This window comes from Chelonoidis abingdonii, chromosome 23 (genome assembly GCF_003597395.2).
Source record: "Chelonoidis abingdonii isolate Lonesome George chromosome 23, CheloAbing_2.0, whole genome shotgun sequence".
Classification (NCBI taxonomy): domain Eukaryota; kingdom Metazoa; phylum Chordata; order Testudines; family Testudinidae; genus Chelonoidis; species Chelonoidis abingdonii.
The window spans coordinates 1,199,138-1,227,119 of record NC_133791.1 but is presented as its reverse complement, the minus strand read 5'-3'; the positions used below and the strand labels follow the sequence as shown (position 1 = coordinate 1,227,119).

At 36.4% G+C, this 27,982-nt stretch overlaps 1 protein-coding gene across 7 annotated transcripts in view; it reads left to right on the top strand.

The window, feature by feature from the left end:
* The window catches only part of CAMTA1 (calmodulin binding transcription activator 1), an 871,256-nt gene that overhangs the window by 11,454 nt on the left and 831,820 nt on the right, over positions 1 to 27,982 (top strand). The window contains exon 2 of one of the 7 annotated variants that reach the window (XR_012654764.1): positions 17,678 to 18,251. The exons of the other annotated variants lie outside the window; for them this stretch is intronic. The gene's annotated coding sequence lies outside the window, so the exon portion shown is untranslated. Of the gene's footprint in view, positions 1 to 17,677; positions 18,252 to 27,982 lie in introns of those variants that run through there. 7 annotated transcript variants of the gene reach the window in all.

The window sequence follows — 27,982 nt, the reverse complement described above, 5'->3', positions numbered from 1 at the left end:
TAATTGTGTAGTGAAATTACTTTGAAAACAGATTGTTTTTGTAGTTGTGTGCAGCTAAGATATTGGAATCATGTGACCAAATTGAGCATTATTTAGAAACTACCTTGTCTTAAATATTGTAATCCCCCCAGTTCTTGAGCAATGAAATTACCTTTTGTACACTTATCACTGTACTTAAAAGTATTTGCTTTTGTTATTTTGCATTAGATACAGAGTTCACAACAAAGAATGGAATGTCTAAGATTCAGTGATATTTTGTTCTTTTAGAACAATAAAAAACACCATACTAAGGTTGAGTGCTCTGCCAATTTAAAATTTCAAAATCAACTATAAATTTGCCAGTTCACCCTTTCTACAGCTAGCATCTCTAAAGATGAATAACACCTTAGCACTGTATCCAGTACTTCTGACTCTCCTATCTCGCCTCCATGTGTTTTGCCTTTCCTTTGGATCATTGCAGCATACCCTAAAAATCAGTTAATCTGTTTTTTTTTTCTGGATAGGACAGGATGACATTTTACAACTGAAGAACCCCTAATAAAATGTACAGAAAAAAATTAATCTCTTTTGTGATATGCTACGGTCAATTAACAGGCTTAGTTTACTAGTAATATGTGAGCAAGATACCTCTGAAATATAGAGTGTTTGTTTTTTTTAACTGTTACACAGTAAATATTTCTCATTAGTCTAATAGTCTTAAAAAGTTTTCTCCTACTGGTAAAAATGGAAAAGATCAGGTTTAGCAATGTCAAAGGGCAGGCTTCAAAGAGAGAGATTACGAATAATTCAGTCAGTTATCTGAAATAGGACATTCTCTTTATATACAACACACAGGCTAAAAAATTAAATGACAATATAATACATTAGAATTATGCCACTTGCTAAACTGGTTGACATCACCACTTTTACTCACAAAATGAGAATCATTTTCCTGTACTTTGCTTCCTTGACAACGGTTTTTAAGATGCTAAAGAATAGTATCACCTTCCAATTAATGAAAGTGTATGGAAATGTTTTCTTTCTAAAAGTTAATTTAAAATGGAATTGATATCCAGATTTGTGAGAGAGTATTCATTTGGCCTTTCTTTTGTATTAGGTGTTTCTCTTGTGAAAGTCTAGTTACTAACATACATTGAGATGCTATTGTACGTGATTTACCAAGTAGTTAATCCACTTTCTGAATAAATTGATAAAGCTGACATGGGTACATCTGTGTTTGGGCAAAAGAATGATGTTCCACCAAAATAGCTATCTTTAAAAAAAAAAAAAAAAAAAAATGGGGGGGGGGGGTTTCATTACCATTTTGTAAATGCATGAAGAACTTGTTTTGCTAAAATTCAGCTAAAATGCTTATACACTAAATGAAAAACTCTGGCTCTTTGAACTCTTTCTGTAGCAGTCTGAGGGTATGTCTGTACTACCCGTTGGATCAGCAGGGATCGATTTATCGTGTCTAGTCTAGACCCGATAAATCGACCCCCGAGCGCTCTCCCGTCGACTCTTGTACTCCAGCACCATGAAAGGCGCAGGCAGAGTCAACGGGAGAGCAACAGCAGTTAACTCACTGCAGTGAAGACGCCAGATGAGTAGGTCTAAGTATGTCTACTTCAGCTACATTATTCACGTAGCTGAAGTTGGGTAACTTAGATCGATTTCCTCCCCAAGTGTAAAGGCCTGAGAATAAAGCTTCCTACATCAGTAGGTATTACTGAGTCCTGGAGGTGCTAAAAATTCAGCCCATTCCTTCAAATGTACCCGTATATAGTTCCATTGGTTTTGATGGGATTAGAAAATTGTCAAAAAAGAATGACTTGTCCGATAACGTTTTGCAGTGTTTGGCCCTTACTCTTTGTCTCTTGAATTCTTTCACAACTATAAAAAGTTAATTTGCAGAGGTGCATTATATGCTCCTTTTATATTTAAAATGAATGAATTCGCAGACTTGAAGTTGGAAAGAATAAATTGCTGTCCTTGTTCTAATATGCAGGATTATAAATAACTCATTGATTATTTATGATTCACTGTGATGACATCTGATCAGTGCCAAGTTAATAGTGTTTAGTCTCTTTAAAGGGAGACAGGTTAAAAATCACTTTTAAAAAATTTCTCCAAAGGTAATTTTCATGCATTTGAAACTTAAATCTGAAACGTGCAAATAGCTATTTTCATGCAAATGAAGTGGTATTGGCGGTGCATGGTATTTGTCAATTCTGTGAACTAGCTTGATGATGATGATGATGTATGCTTTCTGCCATTCATTTTACAAAAGAGTATAGTGTCTGATGGAGATATGTGGCTGCTGTTTCTTCAGATGTGAATGTGTATCCTTGAAAGGATTGTCAGCATTAATAAAAACATTTCACTCTGCCAGTTTCCTGGTTTTAGTTACCATTATAACTTATACTCATACTACATAAATTACCCCCTTTTCCCCTGGGCATGAGACTTGGTTCTTACAAGACAACTGTTTCTGTCTCAAAGGCTTCTGTTCACCTCCAATCCAGCAGTCTTTTTAACCAGCTTCCTGGTAATTTACATTAAATATCAGATTCCAATCTTCCATCAATCTGAATTAGGCTCCTGTGGTCCAGGAGTTCCTTTCCCTTTGAATAACCTTCTCTGCTGTCTGTTTGCTTCTTGGCTAGCTTTTATATCACTGCAAGAGTGAAAGCTGGCTTGTAGCCAGCCATTGGGAGCTTTAATTCTTGCAGTAGCCTTCTTTAAGGAATACGTTGTTTGTTTTTCAAAGGGAGACTGAAACCTTATATATTGTTAAGATTGTTATGTATCAGCAAGAGCTGAAGAGACGGTACAGCCTATAGAAGGAAACTTTCTTTCCAAAAGATTCGGAAGATATATATCTTTTTGTTATCATGACCATAACTTCATCTGAAAATATCAACAATGAAAAAATTGAAGGTTCATTAATAGGAAGTTGAGCATGGGCAGAGCAACCTTCCTTATTTGTAATTCAGAGCTCATATAGCTCTGGACACACACCTAAATCCCCAGGACAAGAGTCAGGGTTTGCGCAACAAAATCTGTTACCATCTCTTTTGTTACATATGGATGCCATTCAGTATCTGAGGAGTTGATAGTCATGAACACTGTCTGTGGAAGTCAGTTCTGTCTCTGCACTTGGAAGACAATGTTCAGGGAAAACAGTTAGTATTGGGGAAGGAAGTCACTTTGCAAAGTGCCAGAAACTCTGAAAACCCACAGAATCATCAACATTAATGTCGACAGAACAGTATGTTGTGACTTGAAGGTGTAGGCCTGGCTTGACATGAGTCACTGGGCTTCGGGGAGGCCTCATTTCTTGGGAGACCGGATTAGGGATCAGCAGCCTGGAAACAATGTCTGTGCTAACTAAGATAGGTAAATGCCCAGTAAGCCAAGAGACAGAATATCTCAACTAGCTAAGATAAGTGGGAACACCAAGGGAACCTTTTATAATGGACAAAATAGCAATGAACAAATAAGCCGGGAACATAAGATGAGGTAAAAAGTAAGGCTGTGTCTACACTACGCAGATTTTAGTGACATGGCTGTGCTGCTACAGCCGTGCTGTTAAAAGGCGCACAGTGTAGCCACTGGTTTCAGAGTGGTAGCCGTGTTAGTCTGTATCAGCAAAAAGAACGAGGAGTACTTGTGGCACCATAGCGTACTATTTGTCCTTTTTGAGAGAACTCTCCTGCCAACAAAGACTTCCATCTCCGAGTGGCATTAGTGCTGTTGGTAGGAGAGCACTCCTGCCTACAAAGTGCAGTTCATACCAGCACTTGTCACACTGGTCTACAATTTTTGAGAAGTCGTCTGCTTCAGAAATAAAATGTGATATTTATTATGTATTTTGATGTGCTGAATTCAAATATGACAATTAAAACAACTGATTGGCTACTGTTTCTAAGATATTTAAGTTTTTTTACATTTTATGTCTATGTATATTGTGTAGATAGTAGACTTTTAATCATAAATTGTAAACCTAGGTTCTTTTCCATGTGTTATATGGTTGCTTACATGATAATATTTCGGCCTGTCCTGTTATGTACACGCTTTAAAAATCAGCAAAAGGTTATGTAAATAAAATTTTATTATGAAACAAAAGGCAAAAAACATTAAGTACATAGTTTAGTCCTATTCAGTGTCTACTCGGCGCTTTGCTTGTCCTCTTTGTATTCATTAAATGGACCATCTCTTGACACTGTCCAGCAATAGTCTGCAAGCATTGATGGCTCCATTTGCCATAGTGTTTCTCCATTGGTTGCAAATGTCCTGGTGAAATCGCTCGCCGTGCTCGTCGCTCACTGCTCCTGCAGATTCGATGCGAAAAAATCTAGATAAGAGTGCAAAAAATGTATCTTTAGTGACATGTGCAACCAAGGCTTTTGTATGCTTGAGGAGGTTTTCACCAAACAACTGTTATGTCTGCCTTGTTGTTTCGAGAAAATTTATTGCACTAACTGGAAGGTTTCCATGCCGTCTTTTCCTTGCCACGCAGTGCATGGTCAATGCATCGTCTCGAAGAAGTTCACGAATCTGGGAGGACAACAAAGACACCTTCCTTTATCTTAGCTTCACTTAACCTGGAAATTTTCCATGGAGGTACTTGAAAGCTGCTTGTGTTTTGTCATGGCTTGAACAAGTTCTTCATCAGACCAGCTTGATGTGTAAGGGTGATAACAAATTCTTCCTGATTCAACAAGTGGTGGATGCTGAACACTTTTCCTCCCAGGCTCCAATGACTGTCGGAGTGGCCTCTTTCTGATGTGATGGAACTCTTGCACAACTATCCTATTCGCAGAGAAGACAGCAGTACTTGTGTATCCAGTCTGCAGACCAAGCAAGAGAGCAACAACCTTCAAAATCGCCACAAAGCTGCCACTGATGATTCATAAGTTTAATGCACCTCAAAAGATGTTCATGTTGTCATAGGGTTTCCTTCATATGGACTGCATGACCCAACTGGAATTGGTGGCCAAAACATGGCCATTATGCAGCAAAAACAGCTTAAGAATTGTCTTCGTGAATCCAATGAACAGTCTCCAACTCATGCTGATGCGTAAAATGATGTTGATGGGCTGCCATCACACCATCGATGTTGTTGCAGGCTACAAGATCACTTCCATGAAGAAGATGGGACAAGAAGCCTTTGACGATCACGGAACATGGGAAACTCTAACATCACCTGCCAGGAGATTCCACTGCTGTAATCTGGAGCCCAACAGCTAGACTAGAGCCAATCAACAATTTTAAGCATCATTTTCATTCTCAGTGACCCAGAATTAGTAAAGTTTGACTACATTTATTTCAGAAGCATTTTGGCTGTAGAGCAGTGTCATCAATAAAACGTTTGTCTTTTCGGGATGGGGGTGTATTTTTTGAACACCTCTGAACAACAAAAGTTTTGTCTTTCACTTGCCAATGTAGACAAATCCTAAATCATGTATAGACAAATCGTGCTGCATGGGGATTGGTTCCTATGAAGTAATCAGGCCAGTCCCAAAATGTGTAAAGCAATGTGATGTGTAATGTATGTAAAGGAAGAGGTTTTTCTCTATAGCTTTGGATTTGTGTTATGCCCTGCCTCTACCCCCTGTGTTTTGAGTCTGATCAACTCAGTGTAGCTTTAATGTAAGCCAAATAAAAATACTTGAGTGCTGAAGTCTGGAGTTGAACTGAGTACTTGGAAAGCCAAGTAGAAAGAGTTCTCCAAGAGAATGCCAACACAGGCCGTTGACTAGAAATCACTATTCTTTTTAACCTTACAGCTAGGGCTGTCAAACGATTAAAAAAATCAATCATGATTAATTGCACAATTAAACAATAATAGAATACCATTTATTTAAATATTTTTGGATGTAATGCAATCTCTTTATCATGACAGTAGAACTTACAAAGGTAGAATTATGTACAAAAAATAACTGCAATAAATAAAACAATGTAAAACTTCAGAGCCTTCAAGTCCGCTCAATCCTATTTCTTGTTCAACTAATTGCTCAGACAAACAAGTTTGTTTACATTTGGAGAGATAATGCTGCCTGCTTCTTGTTCACGTCACCTGAAAGTGAGAACAGGCGTTCACATGACACTGTTGCAGCCGGCATCACAAGATGCCATACGCTAAAGATTCATATGTATCTTCATGCTTCATCCACCATTATAGAGAACGTGTCCAGGCTGATGATGGGTTCTGCTCGATAACGGACCGGCGCATGTTCATTTTCATAATCCGAGTCAGATGCTACCAGCAGAAGGCTGATTTTCTCTTTGGGTGGTTTGGGTTCTGTAGTTTCTTTATCGGAGTGGGAGTGTTTCTCTTTTAAGACTTCTGAAAGCATGCTCCACACCTCATACCTCTCAGGTTTTGGAAGGCACTTCAGATTCTTAAACCTTGGGTCAAGTGCTGTAGCTATCTTTAGAAATCTCACGTTAGTACCTTCTTCGTGTTTTGTCAAATCTGCAGCGAAAGTGTTTTTAGAATGAACAACATAAGTTGTCATCTGAAACTACTGAAATAAATGGCAGAATGCAGTAAAAAAGAGCATGAGACATACAGTTCTCCCCCAAGGAGTTCAGTCAGAAATTCAGTGAATGCATTATTTTTTAACGAATGTTACCAGCATGGAAGCATATCCTCTAGAATGGCAGCTGAAGCATGAAGGGGCATATAAATGTTTAGGATATCTGGCACATAAATACCTAGCAATGCTGGCTACAAAAGTGCCATGCAAACGCCTGTTCTCACTTTCTGGTGACCTTGTAAATAAAAGGTGGGCAGCATTATTTCCCATAAATGTAAACAAACAAGTTTGTCTTTGTGATTGGCTGAACAAGAAGTAAGACTGAGTGGACTTGTAGGCTCTAAAGTTTTACATTGTTTTGTTTTTGAGTGCAGTTATGTAATAAAGAACCCTACATTTGTAAGTTGCACTTTCATGATAGAGATTGCACTGCAGTACTTGTATGAGGTGAACTGAAAAATACTATTTCTTTTATCATGTTTACAGTTCAAATATTTGTAATAAAAATAATATAAAGTGAACAGTGTACACTTCATATTCTGTATTGTAATTAAAATAAATATATTTGAAAACGTAGACAAACATGAGAAATATTTAATACATTTCAATTGATAGTCTATTGTTTAACTGTGCGATTAAAACTGTGATTAATCGCAATAATAGATTATCCCTCTTCTTGCTACACAGACAAGCAAGTCCTAAAAATCATAAAAGGGTATACTCTAGAATCCATAAAGATCTCTGAAGGACACATCTCACAGTGAAGTTGTTCAAGCAGTCCCCATATGAGCTTCTCTTAAATAGAGATCAGCTGTTTACTATTACAGTTTCAGTAAATAGAGCTTGTCCCCTACCACTAGAGATTCCAGTGAATTCATTCAGTTTTCTTTGTGTTACTCAAAAATGGGGCAGAAAAATTTGGGTATCCTGGCTCTGAAATACCTAAGCACATCTGCCAGACCTTGAAAATACAGAATGGAAACCACCTGGCTAGCGACCAGTTGGGGGGCTAGTGTGAACTTTATCTGATGTTTGTAGACCCGAAGACAGCATCTTCACATGTTCTCATCTTTCTGTGGCTCAAAAATTTCCTGAGATTTGTCTGAAATTCAAAGTGCTACCAATTTAAGTGTCTGCTCTTTGATTTGGTGATCCTCCTCCCTCAAAGGTATGTACAAAAGATACACGTAGCCATAATTGTACTCCCAAGCATCCAGCGCAGGCATATGTATCTATTGCTAGATTACATCCTCATCTGGGACTGCACGGATTAGCCACATAAGTGAAGACATCTGACTGAACCCTGGCAAGCATTTCCTCTGCAGACAGAAAGACAGGAAGTTGCTATTAGTCTTGAGTCCCTGAGGATGAAGTATGCCCTTTTGGAGCCTCTTAGCTTGAAATATCCTAAGAAGGAGACAGGACCATGATAGTGTTTTACCTGAGGAGACAAGGAATGTAGGAAATCGGTATGAATGAGATTATTCCAGTGGGCAGAGCAGAATACCTTGTACACTGAGGTCATGATGTCAGTCTTTGATTCATAAATTTACTGGCTGAGCCAGCAGTCCCAACAACTGTAGAATGACCCTAAACCATTTGTGAAACATATTCCTAATTGAATGAAATATCTTTAGTAAATCCTCTTGCATTAGCAGTATATACGAGTTATAAAATCTGTATATAGAGCATATGGATTAAATTAACTTTCAAGCAATATTTGAATGTGATATAATCACACAAGTAGCCAGATATACCAGATAATATAATATACTAGTTGGGAACTACTGGGTTGCTTGATGGCATCACCTGATAGGCAGAAGTGTCAATTAAATTGCAGAGAAAAAGAAATTGTGGAGGTCCTGTGTGCACAGATTGGTGCACCAAAAATATAGAAACATAATCTACAAGTACAAATTCAAATTTTTGTTTAGTTTGTAAAGGAGCCTTACCTTGATTTAAAAAAAAAAATAAATCACATTTTCAGTGGTATTTTTGTCATATGTAAAATAGTTAATCTGCACAACAGAAGAAGGTATATAAACTTTGTCCTTATTCATTTATATGTACATATAGAATAGCTATCTATAATTGGATTTCACAAAAAGTTATGCAACTACAGATCCTCCTGTTCAGCTGTTTTTCCCCTGAGTTGGTTTTATAGTGAGACTTTTGCACATACTTGGTTAAATATGAATGCTCAGTAGTGACTGAAGCAGTGTGCCCATAGGTTCAGAATCTTAATCTAGTCATAGAAAAATATTTATCTAGTGTTATATTGATGTAATAAAAAGCATATACAGAAGTGGAATTAGATGCGTTTTATAACAAGGTCATCAGTTATAAAGTAAGAATGCAGTTTCTTAAAGGAAAGCTCTACTGCTCCACAGGTTTGGTCTCTTTGGTGCATATTGCAAAGGAGCACCCTGGTCTGAGATGATGTGAGTACTGAATTGAAAGTTAAACATAATTTGGGATGGATAAAATTATAGTTATCAACTAATTGCTCAGAAAAGTTTAAGTTTTGTGTCTGCTAATCAGGGGAGTGCCATTCCTTATTTTCATTATTTTATAGAGTACAATGAAGAGGTCATTTGAATGTGAGGGTATTTGTTTAATAAGACAATTCTGAACTTGCCTGTCTCCTCTAGTATTACTTTCTGGCTCTAGTAATGTTTTTGTCAGTACAGTTTTGTGGGGAGGACTCAGGGTACCATTAAAAGCTATATACCATTATTAAAGTAAGCTGTCCCTAAATGGGTTTATGAATGTAGGCTACAGTTGGGATTTCTCTTCTATACTTTTAATAGCAGCTGTGCTCAATTGTTCAGTTTTAGGAGGATGAGAATTCCAGACGGAGATGGAAGGCAGTAGTAGGGATGTAAGATTGGCCACATGGTGAAAATTCAAAGATGGAAAATAAAATTTAAGAGTAACATCATAGAGTAGGTAGCTAAATCACTTGGTATTAAAGAATTCACTCAACTGTAGAAATAAAGGGTATTGAGGAGGGAATCCTTTTTCTCACAAAGACCTGTGGAGCTGGAGCTCCTAGAAAAGGTGTTGGCTCAGCCTCTTGCCTAATTCTTTTCTTGGTTTTCCATGTCTCTTTACTTTTTCCACCTGTTTTCTGTCCACTCGTATCTTTTTATTTACTAAATGGTTCTCTACCTACTCCTCTGCATTTTCTTTCCTTCTCTCACATGTCCCCAAAAACTTTCAATCCCTATCATAGACTCATAGAATGTAGAATCATAGAAGGTGAGGGTTGGAAGAGACCTCAGGAGGTCATCTGGTCCAGCCCTGTGCTTAAAGCAGGACCAATCCCAACTAAATCATCCCAGACAGGGCTTTGTCAAGCCAGGCCTTAAAAACCTTTAAGGATGGAGATTCTACCACCTCCCTAGGCAACCCATTCCAGTGCTTCACCATCCTCCTAGTGAAATGTTTTTTCCTAATATCCAACCTAGACTTCCCCCACTGCAATTGGAGACCATTGCTCCTTGTTCTGTCATCTGCCACCCTTGAGAACAACCGAGCTCCATTGTCTTTGGAACCTGCCTTCAGGTAGCTGAAGGCTGCTATCAAATCCCCCCTCACTCTTCTCTTCTGCATACTAAATAAGCCCAGTTCCCCCAGCCTCTCCTCATAAGTCATGTGCCCCAGCGCCCTAATCATTTTCTTTGCCGTCTGCTAGACTCATTCCAATTTGTCCTCATCATTCCTGTAGTGGGGGGTCCAAAACTGGACGCACTACTCCAGATGTGGCCTCACCAGTGCCGAATAGAGGGGAATTATCACTTGCCTCGATCTTCTGGCAGTGCTCCTACTAATGCAACCCAATATGCCATTAGCCTTCTTAGCAGCAAGGGCATACTGCTGACTCATACCCAGCTTCTCGTCCATTGTATACCCCAGGTTCTTTTCTGCAGAACTGCTGCTTAGCCAGTTGGCCCCCCGCCTGTAGCAGTGCATGGGATTCTTCTGTCTTAAGTTCAGTGTTCTGCACTTGTCCTTGTTGAATCTCATCAGATTTCTTTTAGCCCAAACCTCCAGTTTGCCTAGGTCACTCTGGACCCTATCCTTACCCTACAGGGTATCTACCTCTCTCCCCAGCTTGGTGTCTTCCACAAACTTGCTGAGAGTGCAATCCATCCCATCAAAAGATCTCCCTAAACAGGGCTGTAATTACATACCGTTTTTAATGACTTTTTTTCAATTTTAGTAGTTTCATTTTTCCAAGTACTTGTTTTTTCCCCTTGATATTTTCCATGTAAAATAGTCACTGTGTGTGAGATTGAGAAGACAGGATTTTGATCACTTGTCAAATTAATAAAAACGGAGGATATTACATTTTGTAAGTGAACCAATTCATCTGCGCTTATATATGCTAGTCCCTTGCAAAAAGAGATTTAAATTGACTTGGTAAATTGACTTTGTTGGAAAACATTTTCCTTGTAAAATGCAGTGCAAAGTACAACTCACATTGCACATTAATTCTGTGTTGAGTGCTATGCATGTCAGAGGCCCAAGTATATGATGTAATAGTAGTTATTACCGCTTTTGTCCCTGTGGATCAGCAAGATACTTATTGTAATATTCAAGTTAAATTAATGCACCCTAGCAGTTTTCACATACTTCAAAGAATGGGTTTACACATTAAAAATACTGAAATATTGAATACTTTTTTCTTTGATTGTGTTCTCTTTTGGTGGTACATTTTAGGAGTAGTGGTATATTGGTGAAGAGGGATGAAGCCTGAAAATGTTATATTTTATGAAGAACAGAATAGGCTAATGAAAGGGTAACAGTTTTTTCTGAAGCATTTTTTTTGCTAGTTAAAATTTTCAAATACTTCTGTGCTAACTCAAAAATTGCTTTGAATTTTCTTTAACTTCATTTGTCAGCTGTGTGGGCCAAATAAGGAATGTGGTTTGGCTTTTTCAATAAATCTTTTATTTTTTTAAAATGTGCTCATTGCTGAGAGCTTTCTCTTTGGCTGGGGCTCAGGCTTCTCCATTCAGGCTTTCCCTTACACTACCCATTATGGAGTTCTGCATGCCAATAGTCTGGAAAGATCCTTCTGTCTTCCTTTATCTGTGAGGGATTGCGGGGACTGGTGGGAGATCATAAAGATCTAAAATACGTTTTCAGCTGCTGGGTTAAATGTTACGTATGAGAGGAAGGGGGTTCTTAGAGTAATCTGTATGTATAATTAACTATATGTTTTAAATGTGTCAGGGAGCACCTAGATCCTCCTTTTTGTGGAATAAGTATACAAATCAAAATAAATGTCCAACTAATATTGCTAAGATAGACAAGATAGGTTAGGTAATATCACACTCCTTTCTAATAGCAGAACTCAGGATGGAGTGTGCTGCCTTGAAAGATTTTTCCTTTCTATTAACCCAAGAATTCTCAAGCTGCGTTCAAACCTAGTTTTTCTGTATGGCAACATTATATCTTGAGATAATTAATCATTATTTGGGTAACAACCACCTTCCCTCTGTCTCATTCAACTAAAAGCTGACAAAACATGACTACAAGAGTAATTTGAATCTTTGAGTCAAACCATGAGTTGAAACTAGCATCTTTCAGAAGGGAAAAGCTAGGGCATTAATTCACTCTGCTGTCTAGTCCTATCAGCTATTTGTATACAACTAAACTGCTGCTGTCTGGGAAACAATTTTTGGTGAAATTTTCATGTTATTTCCAAAAATGTACGTGTGTGTGCATTAGAAATACATTTATAAAATTTAAATCAGTTAAAAATGCCTAAGGAATGCCTACATGCAAGTTCTTAAAGTTGATGTGCAAGTACATTTTCTTGTGAGGAATGATTGATTTTAGAATCTTACCATATGGAGTGTTTATGTTGAATTTTCTAATTACAGGATATAAAAGCAAGTTCAGGCTAAGCCTACTGGTTATAGTTTGAAAGGAATACATGATCTGGCCTTGTGACTACTGCTTATGACCATGTAGGTAAAATCAATGCCTTTCAAGGCATTTCAGCCTCTTTCCTTTTTTCTCTTTTTTTCTCTTTTTAATATAAAAAGGTGGTGGACTGGGTATTGGGATGAAGCAGAATTGCCATTTCAGCTGTCTTTTTTGGACATGCACGTGAGAAACAGATGTGATTGGTCAGCTGGTTTTGGAGCCACTATCTTGGTTGTATTACTAAAAGACAGGACTTGAAAATGTAACTGGACACCTGCTAGCTAGAAAAATATGCTTGTCAGCCATGGCCTGATATGGAGCATGATCGTGCTCAGGAGAGAGAGGAAAAAGGGTCACTAGTGAGATTGACAGGCAACACCATCATGATGAGCCTGGTGTCCTGTCCTGGCTCTTGGAGTAGGGAAGATGCTGGGATTCCCAACTGGGCATCATCACTGGACCCTACTTGGGGTTTTGATCACAGATTCCTGCTATCCAGACACAGGTACAAAGGACATTTGAAGCACTTCTCCCCCACCAAAGCTGATAGTGTTATCAAGCATATTTGTGAATTTAAGTGCGTCTTGTCAATTTCACTGATGCATACAAAGTTGAGAATAGTTGTTGAAAAACAAACTAAACATTGCCTAAAGATTTTTTAAATTCAAAAACATTTTGCTTCAAACTTTTCTAAAATAACTTATTTAGAAAATGTTGGAGGGTTTTTTTAACCATTTTTGGTTTTCAGTATCTTGGTTCAGCGTTTCGTCTTCTCGTTTTCTGTTTTTTCCATTTTTGTCACTGAAAAAGGAAATAAGGAAAACTAAAAAAGCCCAACAATGTTTTAGTTTAAAAGATTTTTTTCACCAAATTAGCCTTTTCTCAAAAACGGTCTTTTTTAAAAAAAGTTTTCCTTCAAAAACATTGATTAACTCCAGTAGTGAATAGCATCTGTGAAACAGACCTTTTGTTAATTTCACCGTGCCCAGAAATTGGTAGCTTAGCTTCCCAACTTCAGTATGCCCTAAAGAAAGGTTTTGTTTTATTTTTTAGATTTCACTTAGAGTATATTTTTTCAATCCTTGCTATGATGTAGGTAACATTTTCAAGCGGCCTATGTTCTATTTTCAAAAGTGACCTAGGCACTTAAAGTTCTATTCGTATTGAATGGGCAAACTATTTTGATGAAAGTTATACCTATATAGAAATTGTAGGGTGTAAAGGGGTGGATTTTGGATTTTCTGGTCCATATTAGAAACTGACGTATTTGAATTTGAATAATCAGTATCTAAACCTGGAAGTTCAGTGAAAAATTATCCTTAACATTTACACTAACAACTTATAGCTACCTGAATATATTTTGCACCTTTGAAAACTTATTGCACTTATCTCATTAAGAAATAGTGCCATCTAAATTAGTTTAGAGCAATGGTTTTCAACCTGTGGTCCACGGACACTTGGGGGTCCATAGACGATGTCTAAGATTTCCAAAGGGGTCTGCACCTCCATTTGAAATATTTTAGAGGTCCACAAGTGGAAAAATATTGAAAACTACTGATTTAGAGTAGTGGTTCTCAACCGTTACAGCAGTCTGGAACTCAGGAGTCTGATTTGTCTTGTGTATCCCGAGCTTCACCTCACTCAAAACCCACTTGCTTACAAAATCAGACATAAAAATATGAAAGTGTCATCGCACACTATTACTGAGAAATTTCTTACATTCTCATTTTTGCCATATAATGTACTAACTTCACTAGTGCTTTCTATGTAGCCTATTGTAAAGCTTGGCAAATATCTAGATGAGTTGATGTACCCCCTGGAAGACCTCTGTATACCCCCAAGGGTATGCATACTCCTGGTTGAGAACCGCTGCTTAGAGGGTAGCTTTTATGGAGGTCAAGTCTATCCGTTTGTGTGACAGTGCTGCCCATGGGAGCCAGCTGAGGTCACTTAATCAGGGTGAACTGCAAACAAAACAGGGCAGACAAACCCCAAACGCTGGTGGTTATTCCAATACTTAGATTTACCAACCAGCACAAAAGGGCTTCTATAGTACCTCACTGGTTACTTAGAAATCCAAACCATGCAGTTCCCTTAAAGTGCCCAGCCTCAGGCCTCTGTCGAGACACAACTGTCAAACATATGATGATGATTTCTGAAAATCTTATCCCATCATATAAAAGAAAAGGTTCTTCCAATCCCAAAGGATCAGCCACATACCCAGGTCCAATTATAACTTAGATCTTATCCAAAATACATGCTATAGCCAATTCTTATTAACTAAGCTAAAATTTATTAGAAAAGAAAAGAGAGAGAGTGGTTAAAAGATCAATATACATGCAGACTTGAATTCAATTCTTGAGGTTCAGATACATAATGGAGGGGAGCTTGTAGTAGCCAAAAGTCCTTTTAGAAATAGTCTGTAGGTTATAGTCCAATTTCCATATTCAGGGTGACTCCAGTCGCTGACTGGGGATCTCAGTCCTTGTGGCTTAAGGTTTCCCCCTCTTGAAACCCAAAGCTAGTCTGAGATGAAGAAGGATCGTGTCCCAGGCTTCTTATACATTTCCAGCAGCCTTTCGGCCTGAGAAAACAATAGGCTTAACTTCTTCTCCCAAACATTCTGGCAATTAGCACAGAGTAATTTATCCATTAAACAGTTCAGATACAGGTTACCACAACCTTCAAAGAGACACATAGACAATAATACTATTTCACTCCAGTGTCGTCTTAAATGTTAATATTCTTTTTTTGATCTTTGAATTAAAACTATAGCAATAGACAAGACTTGTTTGCTTACATCACAAGACCTGAGCAAACACCTCCCCTTCTACTTCTAACAATGCAGACTTGCATTTTAAAGCTCTATTCATTTACATATCTTGCTAACCAGTTGTTAAGGTTCACCCATGGGTCAGGTCAGTCGGTGAGGTGAGTCAATTAACTCTTTCTGGCCCTGTCACCTTTCAATGAGATATTATATTACACTCATAATGTCACAGTTTGTAACTGCTAAACTATTTTCAAGTGAAATACTTGTTTCTTGCTTACTGCTTCAGAACTTCATTTCATTCTCAAGAAGATGGATTGGCTTAAAATCTTTCAGTTTAAAATAAATGCTGATTAATCAACCATTTCTTGTTAAATGACAGGTGAATCAAATAACAAATATACCAATTATCATTTTAAATTGTGTGTACATTGGTTCACAAAAATATCCATAGCAGACTGTTCGTTGTGATGTTAACTGCCCCCCTTCTTAAAATTTTATCATATAAATTTAATTTATACTTTTTGTTTGGAATCTGGGAGCAACTGGGGAATGTTACATATCCAGATACATTTAATCATAGTACTTCATCTGAAGTGTTCATTTTTTTTCTCACAATGATAGCACATCTCCTGAGATGAGTCAGGAACTTTATCATGCTTATGCTACTTACCTGGGTTTTTACCTCACTGCAAAGACTAGAACGCTATAAATAACATTGCCTCTAAAGGATTGTATGGCTTATATTGGCATTGTGATGGGGTATTGATTCTTTCTATAACGTTTAAAATTGCTTGTATGCCTTGTAGTAGTGAATACATATGATAGATTCAGTATGAGATGAGCATTCCAGTAGAAATGAAATAGTGGTTTACATTCCCATTTCAAGAGCTATGCAAAAACAAAAATAAAAAAAAAAACAACCCTTGTTTCTCAGAAATGGAGCCTTAAGCTACCAACCGATTTGTTTCCAATGCATGAAACGGCAAGTTACTTTATTAAAGCCTAGTTTTGAGGAAAGCATCAGTTTTACTCTCATAGTTTTTTTTCATTGGTTGCTTTAAGCTAGCAAGCAGGATCTCCTTTTGTGCCCTTCTCATAAGATACATTTTGGCCTTGATCTGTTTTAATGTACAAATAGTTCGGGATTATATTTTAACAAGAGAAAATCAAATGTGAATTGAAACAGAGGGTTTATATAGAATTAACTTTAACACGGAAAATTGGAAGAGAGGTGGTTAAATTTTGATCATGAAGGAGTTTATTTGAAACTATTTAGTTATAACCCAGTGAGTTAGGGATTACTTTAGCACCAGATTTAGCCAGTTGGTACTGATGAATAGTATGATAGTAATCTAGAATTTGACACTTTCTCTAGCTGATTTTTCACTATGGTAAGAGAACTCATGTTTAATAACACATTTTTGTGGCACAATTAAAGAGAGAATTAAATAATTGCTGTAGAACATTAACTTTAAACTGAATTGTTTTGTTTCATTAGTGGTCAGTTGTCCTTAGCTTGGTTTAGGTAAAATCATATGTAAATTTTGATTGGATTTCTTGACCTAGATTTGTTCCAAATTTAAAATTTATCTCAAAGAAGTGAAAACCTCTTGAAACTTCTTATTGTAGGAAATGAAAAAAATATAGTCGACAAAAAATATGAATATAATCCTGTAAAGTTGCTGTTTTGCTTTTAAGACATGTAAACTTATCATTTCTGCATAATTTCAGTAAGAGAATTGATTAAGTTGCTGCTTGTTGCTTGAGAGTGCATACCAAAGATTCTTTATAGCTTCCATGTAATTGAAATTCTAGTGGGCAAGGATTTTGTGTTGCAAATCACATTTAAAGGACTATTTTATTGTAGTGTTAACTGATTCATTATGATTTTAGCATTTCTTGTATTTGTGTCAATAACTACATTATTTCTGTATTTATGCTGAACAAAGAAAACTCTAAAAATATGGGAATAATTTTTACACTGAAAATGGATTTTAAACATACTTGTATCAAAACCCATTTGACAGTTATCTGTTTTTAAATAATGGGTTCCCTGATCAACATTGTTATGAGTATGATTATAATTGCTACATTCTTTGACTTTGTGTTATATATTAAACAGTGGGATCATAAGTTGGCCTACCTGTGTTGGTTTAGTTTTCCTGACTTTTAATAAGAACATTTTGTATGTTTAGGAGCAAAAACCTTCTTAAATATTTCTTTGAATGGAAAGATTTGTATATAAGCCACTTTAGGCAGGGAAAAAAGGCAATGGCATTAAAGAGTAAAAATTGAGCTTAATAGCAACATAAAGGTTACTACACATTCAAACGTCACATGGTTTACTGTATTCAGTTTGGAAAGAGGCTATTTTCAATAACTTTGATTTGATTCCATGAAAGGTATTAGTTTTACTTACTGTAGCTCCTTTGTTTTGCAGAGATCTTGATGCAGACGTCCTTTTGGATTTCTTTTTAATAATGTGTGACCCTTCACCTTTGATCCCTTGACCTGCATTGCCTTGGTAACCATTTCATTTTTAATTTAATTTCATTTTTTAATTTTTGTGTGCAAGCTGTAACATTTCATCATCTTAAATTGTAACATTCTTTGACTTCCCCAAATATATAAATGTTCATTTTATCTATAAAGTTATATAATACTGGGTTCATTTTTGTATTAAAATTCATTTCAGTTGTAAAAATAAAGTGTAAAAATCTCATTTTCATTTTCTTTAAGTTTAACACTGTGCATGTTTTTTGTATAGTGCATTACTTTTTCTACCCATGTCCTTAGAAAACTTAAAACTAACTTATTATTTGTTGTTCTTGAACTTCTTAAATGTTAACTTGCATTTCCTCAGTAGTTATCAGTATCAGTAGGAATTTCTCTGCATTTTGTCTGCTGTTTTCTTTCTATCCTGCTCACATTTTAATAGTTTAAAATGCCATTGTGAGAACATTTAAAATGTTTTAAGGAACATAAAATAAAAAATTATACCATTTTTAATATTTTATTTATTCTGGAGGTTTTTTCCTTTCACTTCTGCGGTAATATAAAAACAAGTAGTTATAAGTTGGGATATGATTACGGTTTTGGTTTCTCATCCCAGATATAAAGACCAGCTATTTAAACAGTTGTCTGTTTAATCTAGTGATGCATTGGTACAATTGTGATATTCTGATCTGACAGAGTTCAAAATTATCAGTACTAGAGGCGTCAGTATTATATGAACATCCTAAAGCCTCAGTACTTTTTTGTTTTTGTTTTTTCTTTTTTCAAAAGATGCTGACATTTAAAGCAATTTACATTAACTCTGAATACTAGCAATGGCTTTTAGTAGGAATCTTTCTGTCTTATAAATTATCATATGAAATCTCTACTAAGCATGGTCCACTGAAGCACAGATTATTTTTTTTAAGTGTCTCATTATTTTCTTCTCCAACATTTAATGCTGAAGTTTTAATTGCACACAGCTGAAGCTGCTAAATGAACACTGAAATGTACTTACGTCCTCTCTGAGGTTTGTTGATACCTATAAAAGTTTGTAATTAAAATTAGGGTTAAAATGAGCTGTTATTTCCAGACTTGGCCCTCCAAACTCACTGCTTTTGTCCATTTGGCCTGTGACTATTGCTGAAATCTGTTGCTGAAAATGCAGACTATCATGAGAACCACCAAAGATGCTAAAACCATTACAGCATTTTCAAATATGAAAAGTGAACCTGCAAAGGTGTCACTGTATTACAGATATGCTCCATATCTGTATTCCATTATACCTATTTACTTCAGAGAAGAAATAGTTTTACTGCTCTTTATTTCTGAAGGCATTGAAGAGCCAGTACAGCCCAGAGTGACTGAGCTGGATTCAGTTCTTTGTCCATCATCAACAGAATTATTTACTTAAAATCCAGTTAGTTATGTGTGTGTTCAGCCACATTACCTTAAATATGTTTCATATCCATCACTAAGAGTGTTGAAAAAACTCATCTCCATTCTCAGAGTACAGGTTGAATTGGCAGAGATGGTAGTTAAAAAATAAAAATACTTTAACCTGTAGAATAGGTATGATCATTGAGACACAAAAATAGAATCCCATGATGATTTTACTAGAGTGGTAGCCATGTTATTCTGTATCCACAAATCCAACGAGGAGTCTGGTGGCACCTTAAAGACTAACAGATTTATTTGGGCATAAGCTTTTGTGGGTAAAACCCCCCACTTCAGATGCATTGATGATTTTAATCATTTTTCAGAATAGAACTGCACTTTGAAGTAGTAATAAAGTCTTCTGCGTTATTGCCTCAGTTTTAACACTTATTCTTGTGTTTTTTTTTACAATCCTAGTATTATGAGTTGAAATGGGCATGTTGGTTAAACTCCAGAAGAGAACTTCAGGTCCTCCACATTCCTCTCAGAAAACAGAGAACCCATCCTATTTTCTCCCTTTTCTCCCCATGGTAGCCTTAGTCATTCCAGAGCGAAGAAGCGCATAGTCTCTTCGCAGAAATTGTGTAAAAGGACCACATTTTGTATACGAACTTGTTGTGATGTTTTGGGTGTGTCTGTGACTGAAGGACACATTCTGTGAGCCGCCTCGCTACTTGACCTAGATATATACTTCAGTCACTCAAATCAGCATGACTTCTACTTGGAGTGCGTACATTCGACACAGCATTACTCGTGATTTGGCTTTCATATCTGATGCCCAATTTGAGAGCAGTTTTGCAACCCTTGTATTTATTGTTTTCTACAGACCCATCTTTTCTGGGGTTGTTACTGCTAATTTATCTCCCAAGTGTCTTTTATGTTGTGAATATTTGAAGGAGAAGGAAAGGTTATTAATGTAGTAATTATAGCTCTGAGTAGTTTGACAGCATAGATCCACACCCCCATGTTTTTTCCCCACTTTGGAGTCTATACAGTAGGTTCTGATTCAATGGAAATGAACTGAAGTGAGATTGCGGCCAGTGCTTCTTTATAACATGGAGTCCCTTCAAACGTGGTGTCATAAGAGAAAAGCATACATGCTTAAACAGTGCTGGTTTTCCTGAGGATTCTTGATCCAGCAGGCATGCCCATGTAAAAGTGCAGATCTTTCATCCTTCTGCTTGGAAAAACTACAGTAACTAAGTAGGTAATTTTTCTTCTGTTAAGTATTTAAGATGCCCTCCTTTTCAGCATTTATTAAAACACATTTCCTGTGTAAGCTGGGAATGCTTTTACTAACCTCCAAGCAAGGCTGAATGCTGGAAGAAGAATTGATATTCTTTAAGGTAAATATGGAGATTTCTCATCCAGAAAATGCTGCTGCTGCTGCCACAGATGCTGCTGTAGTTTTTGACAGTGATGATAATGAGTGGTGTGTAATAGTAGTTCAAGATGAGAGGCTATCCTTTGAACATGAATTCTATGACATGATAGCAGCAGTAAATGTGTTCTGTTGCCTCATTGGAGTTCCCACAAGTTGTTTCTTACCCCTCTGGATTCTCCTGAACAGATTTCACATTTTAGGGTTAAATCTTTTTGTACTTCCCTGCCTCTTATCCCCACACGATCACTTTTTATAAACTTTAATCCCCAGTACTGGAATGACTTTTGTGGGTTTCAGTCATATCCCCACCCATATCCAACTCAACAGGCAAGCTAGTGGTGCCTCTTGATTAGTATATCTTCTTTTCTTTTGTCCTATTTGTTGAAGATTTCCTCCATGAGGGAGGATCACTTGACTGTTCATTAAGATTATACTGTATTAAGAGGTCTGATCTGACTCTTTAAAATAAGATGGGGTTGAGTGAGAGCCAGGATTCTAATTGTCCATAAGAGTTCACTATCTGCTGTCTCAATTTAGTGCTATTATTTTGTCTTAAGTTTAATGTTTTTCTTTTTGGACTATTGTATTTACATAAAAAGCCCAATAAGCATAGCTTAACAAAGAAAGCTTACTCACAGGGTAGGCTTCCTTATTTTCTTTCAATTCTAATTAAAATAAAATATGTGGGGCTATATATGAATGACAAATGAAAAATTCAATCAGAAATTAAAATTACACTTATAGTTTTACGGCTGTAATAAATTTTTGAACTTCATGAAGGAAGGTTTTGATAGTATCTTTATAATAAAATGAAAATGCTTACCAACACCAGAGATAATTCTTAATTCCGTTTTCACACTTGAATTGAACTTGTCATATGTATAATCTGAGATCCTCATGTGACAGTTTATTTTTGATTGATTATATGCTAAAATCAATCTTGTGCATCTTATTTTTGATTGATTTTTAGCAGATGAAATCAATCTTGTACATATTCAGAATTTCTATTGTTGAGAATGCAAAATAAACGTGTAGCACTTTTTGTTGAGGCTGTCCTTCCATTTGGAGAGTGAACTGGGGAGAACAAATGGCTTAAATAACATTGTAGTTTAATTTCAAGGGACCTGAGTATAAACCTTGTTTAAATCACAAATGAACAGCCACAAAGTAGTCTCATGTAGTTCCTACTAGACATCTTTACACCTAGATTGGCAGAAGTTATAGTGATGACAGTTATAGAAGTACCTAAAGAGGTAGTATTTTCTGTTAATCAAAGAGAAACTGGAAGAATGACTGTGGCAGGTCCGTAGTAAGATGCACTGGCATAGTTGTGTGAGTGCAGCAGGTTAGTTGCCTACCCACACTAACCCTGATGTTGTCAGTGTTTCCCCTACGTTTTTGAAGAACCTATCATAGCTTCCAAAGCCATAGATAATTTCCCAGGGTAGAACAACGTAAGCTGGGACATTGTCAATTAATGAACACGTTCAAAGGATTCCTTCTTCTTACCACCACAGAATCCCAAAGCTCCTTGTGCTACACCTTCAGTCATGCTGCAAAGACACTGCAAAGCTCAACAAGTGAATTTTTGTCTGACCAATGTACTGGAGGGAATTTCGGAGTAGATAGTCCTCTACACAGAAGACTGTGCTCCAAGTATACAAATCTAGAATCTATTTGTGAAATGCTGTAACTTACGTCAACTGCATTGATAGGCTTTCTCCTTGTGCTTCTTCTTAAGATAGCAAGGACCCAGGTTATAATGGAGTTTTAGATCAAAACCAGCACCTAAAATGCACCTGAAAACAAATGGAAATCAGTGTAGTCTTCAAGGCACAAATTAATATTCTCTTCTGTAAGAGACTGCTAAATAAGAGTACAGCAGTATTGGCATTAGTTCAAGTAAAACCATGGATTAGGACCTCTCAGAATCCAACTTTGAATATTACTGATGTTATACTTTACTGAGTTGTCTTTTTTTTTTTTTTTTTTTAAACACAGTTGGGCCCCTAAAGACACTAACACCGAGAAGCATTAGGTACTGTATTTATTATGACTAAGTTCTTAAGGAGCTGTCTTATAGTAAAAATATAAAATATGCACACCTGTGGAACTCTAAATTTTATCTGCATGAACAGCAAAATGAAAATTTTGCAGTTTTAGTCTAATTTCATTTCTGTAAGTCATGAAAATATAAGAGAAAAATTATTTTGCAATTTTTTATTATTTCTGCCAGGTGTTTTGGTGCACCATCTGCACAAAATCCACAAGTATTTGAAAATTAGTGGGCATTTTGCATTGGGATAAGAGAATTGCTCAGTTCTTCAAATTTTAGTTCATTGCCTTTACTTTGGATTTATTACCAATTTCTTCTTTACATCTGGGTTTATTGTTTAGTCTTGTCTCGGTATTAGTTGTTGAATTGTGAACAGCATGGGAGAAGTAGATGTGTAATGCTTGAAACTTTTTTTTAAACTGACTTGTCCCCCTTTTTAATAAAATCACATAAGAACTTAAGCTCTTTGCTGGTGGGAGTTGGATAGAAACACTTCAAATAGTGTGATGACAGGGAACTTAAATTGTTATACATAAGTCTCTACCATTTGAACAGAAATAGAAGCTTCATAAGCTAGCAGTAGTACGTTGTTATCCTCTAATGAACCAGCCATTATAGGGGAATTTGATAGATTCTCCCATTGTAGTCCATACTCCTGTTAGAAAAAGTCTGTCTTAAGCATCTGAGGTATAAAGGAACCATGTTGGGCTCTTACAATCTCCTGCCTGGTTCTTTGGTGAGTTTTAAACCCAGGACCAAGACCTTCAGCGTGGCATAGATCTCTGCCACTTGAGTTAAAGGAGTAGAGCTGTTAAATGGTAACAGTAGTAAATCTGGTACTTCTCTGCTGTCTCAATCTAAAGAAGACATTGATACTGAAGTAAAATATTCTCTCTGCACCTATAGAAGAGATTTCTGCTGTCAAAAGCTGGTTTAGCACTTGAACTGGTTCTTAGGTGTCTCCTATCAGTTTGGTGGTTTGACCATCTTTAAAAACTTAGCAGTAAACACGTATGACTTAATATTTTTGTACTTAATTTAAATGTTTTAATAGACGTTTAAGCCTTAAAGTATATTGTCATAATTTCACATTTAATTTTAGATAGGATTTTTAAAAAACATATTTAAATAAAAATCCGATTTTTTTTTTTAACAAAAGCATTGTTTTTTTCCTCTCTCTTTCATTATCAGGAAGAGAAAAGTAATAAAATGTAACAATTGATTTGACAATAGTCAGTTTTACAGCAAAGCGGGAACCCTGTCTTGTCCTCCCTTTTTTGAGCAGAAGCTTTTTCTGGATCCTGTAAGATAGGACTAGGACCTTATTTAATATCAGTCAGGCCAGTGTCTGTATTGTATAAAATGATCATATCAAATACTTTCACCAAAATTAGTTCTCAAGTTAACATTTTAAATTATTTTAATAATTTCTTTTAATTAAAACACTACCAGGAAAGAATTTCAGTTAATAAAGTCAGTCCTCTCTCACATTCACACACACACATCCGTCCAAGTATTTATGCTTAAAGATTTAAAGTCACTTCCCAATTTCTCTTGAAAATCATCACTAGAAATAACCATAAGCTACGTTATCCTTAATGTTTTAATTTACCATATTCTCCACCTATTTTAACTAAACATCAGAAGCTTTCATATTCCTCAGTAATGACTTTTTCAATTATTCAGTCTGTTTCTGTACTTGAGATACTGACAATTTTGGGTAATATCAGAGGTCATCTATTGTTTAAACAGTTTGTGGTTGCAGTTGTAATGAAAAGTGCAGGAGATCAGGCTCTACCTCTGAGCATTGGATAGATTAAGTTTAGGCTGAATTATCTTTCCTGGTTGATCTCTGCTTGCTAAAAAGAGGAGGAGGATGTTTCCTGTGCCTGCTCACCTCTATCTCCTCCCTCTCCATGTGGGCACCAAACCTCCATGGGGAGGGAGCTGTGAAGGCAGGTAATTCACAAATGTTACTGGGACGATCTGGGCCTTTGTGACAAAACAATTACTATTGATAGGAAGGGAAGCACTTTTGAGTTCCAGTAACTACAAAGTACAATATGTTCATTGTCTTTTGGGAATAGTTTGGATTGGAATTCTAGGTGCTGGGTTAATAGATTGATGACCCTGCACAATGATATAAGATACATGACAAATTGACTATATGGCAGGCAAAAAGTTGAAATTGTAATATTGTTTAGGAACACCTGGGTGGAAGCTGGCAAAATATGCTACTGATTCTTTCATTCTTCCTATTTATGATCAATTGTACCACCGCTGATAAATTCAGGCAAGAGAGTTTCAGTCTCACAGTTCGTCACCAGCAATCCTCTGTACTCTCCTTATGTCTGCTCACAATTCATCTACTTTGTTTTTGTATATTTACAATAAACACAATAAATATAAGTTGTAAATCTATTCAGCTGTGAGTAAAAACCATACAGAAATGTTTTAAGAAGCCAAATGAAATGGTGTTTCACCTGAGTTGAAGGGGAAAAAAGTAAACCTTCTTTAATTCTTATACTTAATTGATAGAATTAGTATAAACAAGGTTATTAAATTACCATAACTAAAGTAGATGACTTCTGTGTACAGCATAAGCCAAATATGCCCATTCTAAACACTCGTTTCTCTGGGACAGAACCCATTAAATTCTGTTACTATGTGTTGTTTGTCAGGGCACTGGGTCCAACAGATGGATTCTATCTGATTCTTTCTCAAAACAAAGCATAATATGTTTAGGCTCAACTAGGACATCTTTTACTGAGCACTTCATAATTCTGGTGATTTTCAGTTTTTTTGCTCATTAAAAAAAAAAAATCAAAGGATTAAAACCAAAAGTTAATCTGGAAGACTGCTAAACATAAATGTAAAGATTGAAACTAATTTGTTTGTTTATTTACAAAGGATACATGTTCTGGCTGTTTCATTGAATAGCCGTTATATAAATGGATAGAGCTTCATGATTATTCTGTCTTGTTTTTTAATCTAGTAGTCATTAAATAAGAACACATCGCTCTTAAACTTGGCATCTAAAATCCTTGTCCATCCCATGTAATTCCCAAGGAGAATTCACTGATGGTCATGTTAGTATGGATGCACGTGCTGTTTCTTTACATTATTTTCTGATATCACATTTTTGGATAAAAGTCCACATCCAGCAGATAAGAAGGTTTACATTATATTGTGGTGGGGAAAGGTGGTTGTCACTCACTTTTAAACTGTACAACTTGAGCCTTTTGGTGGGCCAAATAACCATGAGGTTTAGTTAATAGTGTGAAAGGATGGTGACAAATACTGATGTGTGAGGTTTGTCTTAGTAAAAGAATTGTATAATGAAAATCAAACACTTCACCTATATTTATGAATTTTAAGTTAATTACAGCCCGTTAGAGATAAATGGGTTTGGATTATATGATTATGTAAAATTGGAAGCTGCATCTACTCCACAGTGAATTTCTGCTCAGCAATAACCAGTTACCTTTTGGTAGCACCGTATGTATCGACATTAATAATTTAAACTCATTCTCTGTACAGACAAACGTTCACATTGCCTGGATGACATTTAACACAGTATTTAAACTGTCGTTAGAACCTTCACCTCATCTGTATAGAACCTTTACCTGTGATACACAGCTCCCCTCTATCCTCTTAAATAAAATAAAAATGAAAAAACATCTAAAATTAACAAGCAAAACACTAAGTAGAAACAGTATGAAAATATTTTACCAGTAAATCTGGGGCAAGAGCTGTCTTTTAAAGAAAGCCTATTAAACTTGGCAGTAAAAAGCTTTGGAAGGAGTTCTTTGGAAAATATTATAATTAAAAGATTTGTTCAAATGTGTTTTTTTTCCCCTTTTGAGGAGTTTAAAGAAATCCCTCCCTCCATAAATTGATTACCTCTCAACATGAGAACTCCTTGGCATTAAATACCAGTTAAGCTGCCATTGTGCTGATTTGAATGTTCCTTTGTGTTAAATATAAAACAGGTTTTTAATCGTTATGATTTAGATGTTTTAATAGAAAGTAAATGTTTAACTTACTTTGGCTGCAGCTGAACCTTTATTTAATCCACAAGAACATTTACAATAAAGTGAGAACATGCCTTTATTTAAATAAAGCTTCATTGATGGGCTAGCTATTTTAAGCATTTCAGGATATACAGTCAAAAATAGGAATAATTTTTAAATAGAAATGACAGTTCACATTTACGGGTATAACTTGTATAATATTTTAAGCAGTGATCAAGCTCAGATTGCAATATAAGGCCTGGCGAAAGGTAAAACTGAAATATTGTAATGGGTAAAAACACAGGGCTTTTAAGTGCCATATGGTTAGGTAAAACTGTTCTCTCCCTCACCCCCAAAGTGCCACTGGATTTTAAATGATCAATCATGGTCAGTGCCTCTGTTTGCTTCTGAATACTGTATTGGGACACTGGTTTAGTACTAACTTCAGGGGAAGAATGCCATCTTCTGAAGTGAAGCATGGGCATCTCTTTCTGAAGCATCCAGGTTTTCCTGGCAGCTTCATCAAGTGTTGGAACAGGCTTGACCTTATTTAGCTTGTGATCTCTTGATGCAAGATCACAGCTCAAGGTAATACTTATCAGGCTTATAGGGCAAAATTTCTCTTATTGTTCCAAAGCTATTTTTTTCTTTAAAAAAATAGTGGCCTGTGAAAAAAAATACTGTAGAGGAATTCTGCCAATTCACTTCAATGTACTGTCTTTGCAGTTGCGCTGGGAGTTAAGGACGTCAGATTTTCTTTTCCTGCTAACGTGGCAAAGTTTTATATACATTACTTACAATACAACATTCTCTGTTTCTTTGTACAAGTAGATCCATCAGATTGCTCAGGCTCTAGCAAATCTTTGCTCCTTCCAGAAGGGAGTTTTGCCCTAGAGACCCAATGGATAAGAAGATTGATGGGGCACTCAAAAATGTTTTTGATTACTCTGCTGCTTAGCTGGCCATGCATTCATTATATGCAGCTCATCCCCTAACAACGTGGAGTGCACAGTTACAGGAGGAGCCCTCCATCTTTGTTTTAATTCCAGAATATTCAGAAAAGTTTTATCTGAGGGTAGTATTTGCAGTTTTGTATATATTTCCACCATCAGAAGACAGACTACTAGGCCTATTAGCGTCTTAAGACGTCAGTAGATCATAGGCCTCTGGAATTCTATTCTGAAGAAGGCTAGAATGGCCATGCATGGCAGATTAACACGTAACACTCATATCTTCACTTCGCTTTTCCACAGCCACAACAAAAATTACAATGAGGGGGAGAAAGAGAGAGACAAGGGATTTATCATATGAGAAAATAAATCCAGCTGATTGTCTCAGGGCAGAAGAGAAGAAATTGAATTG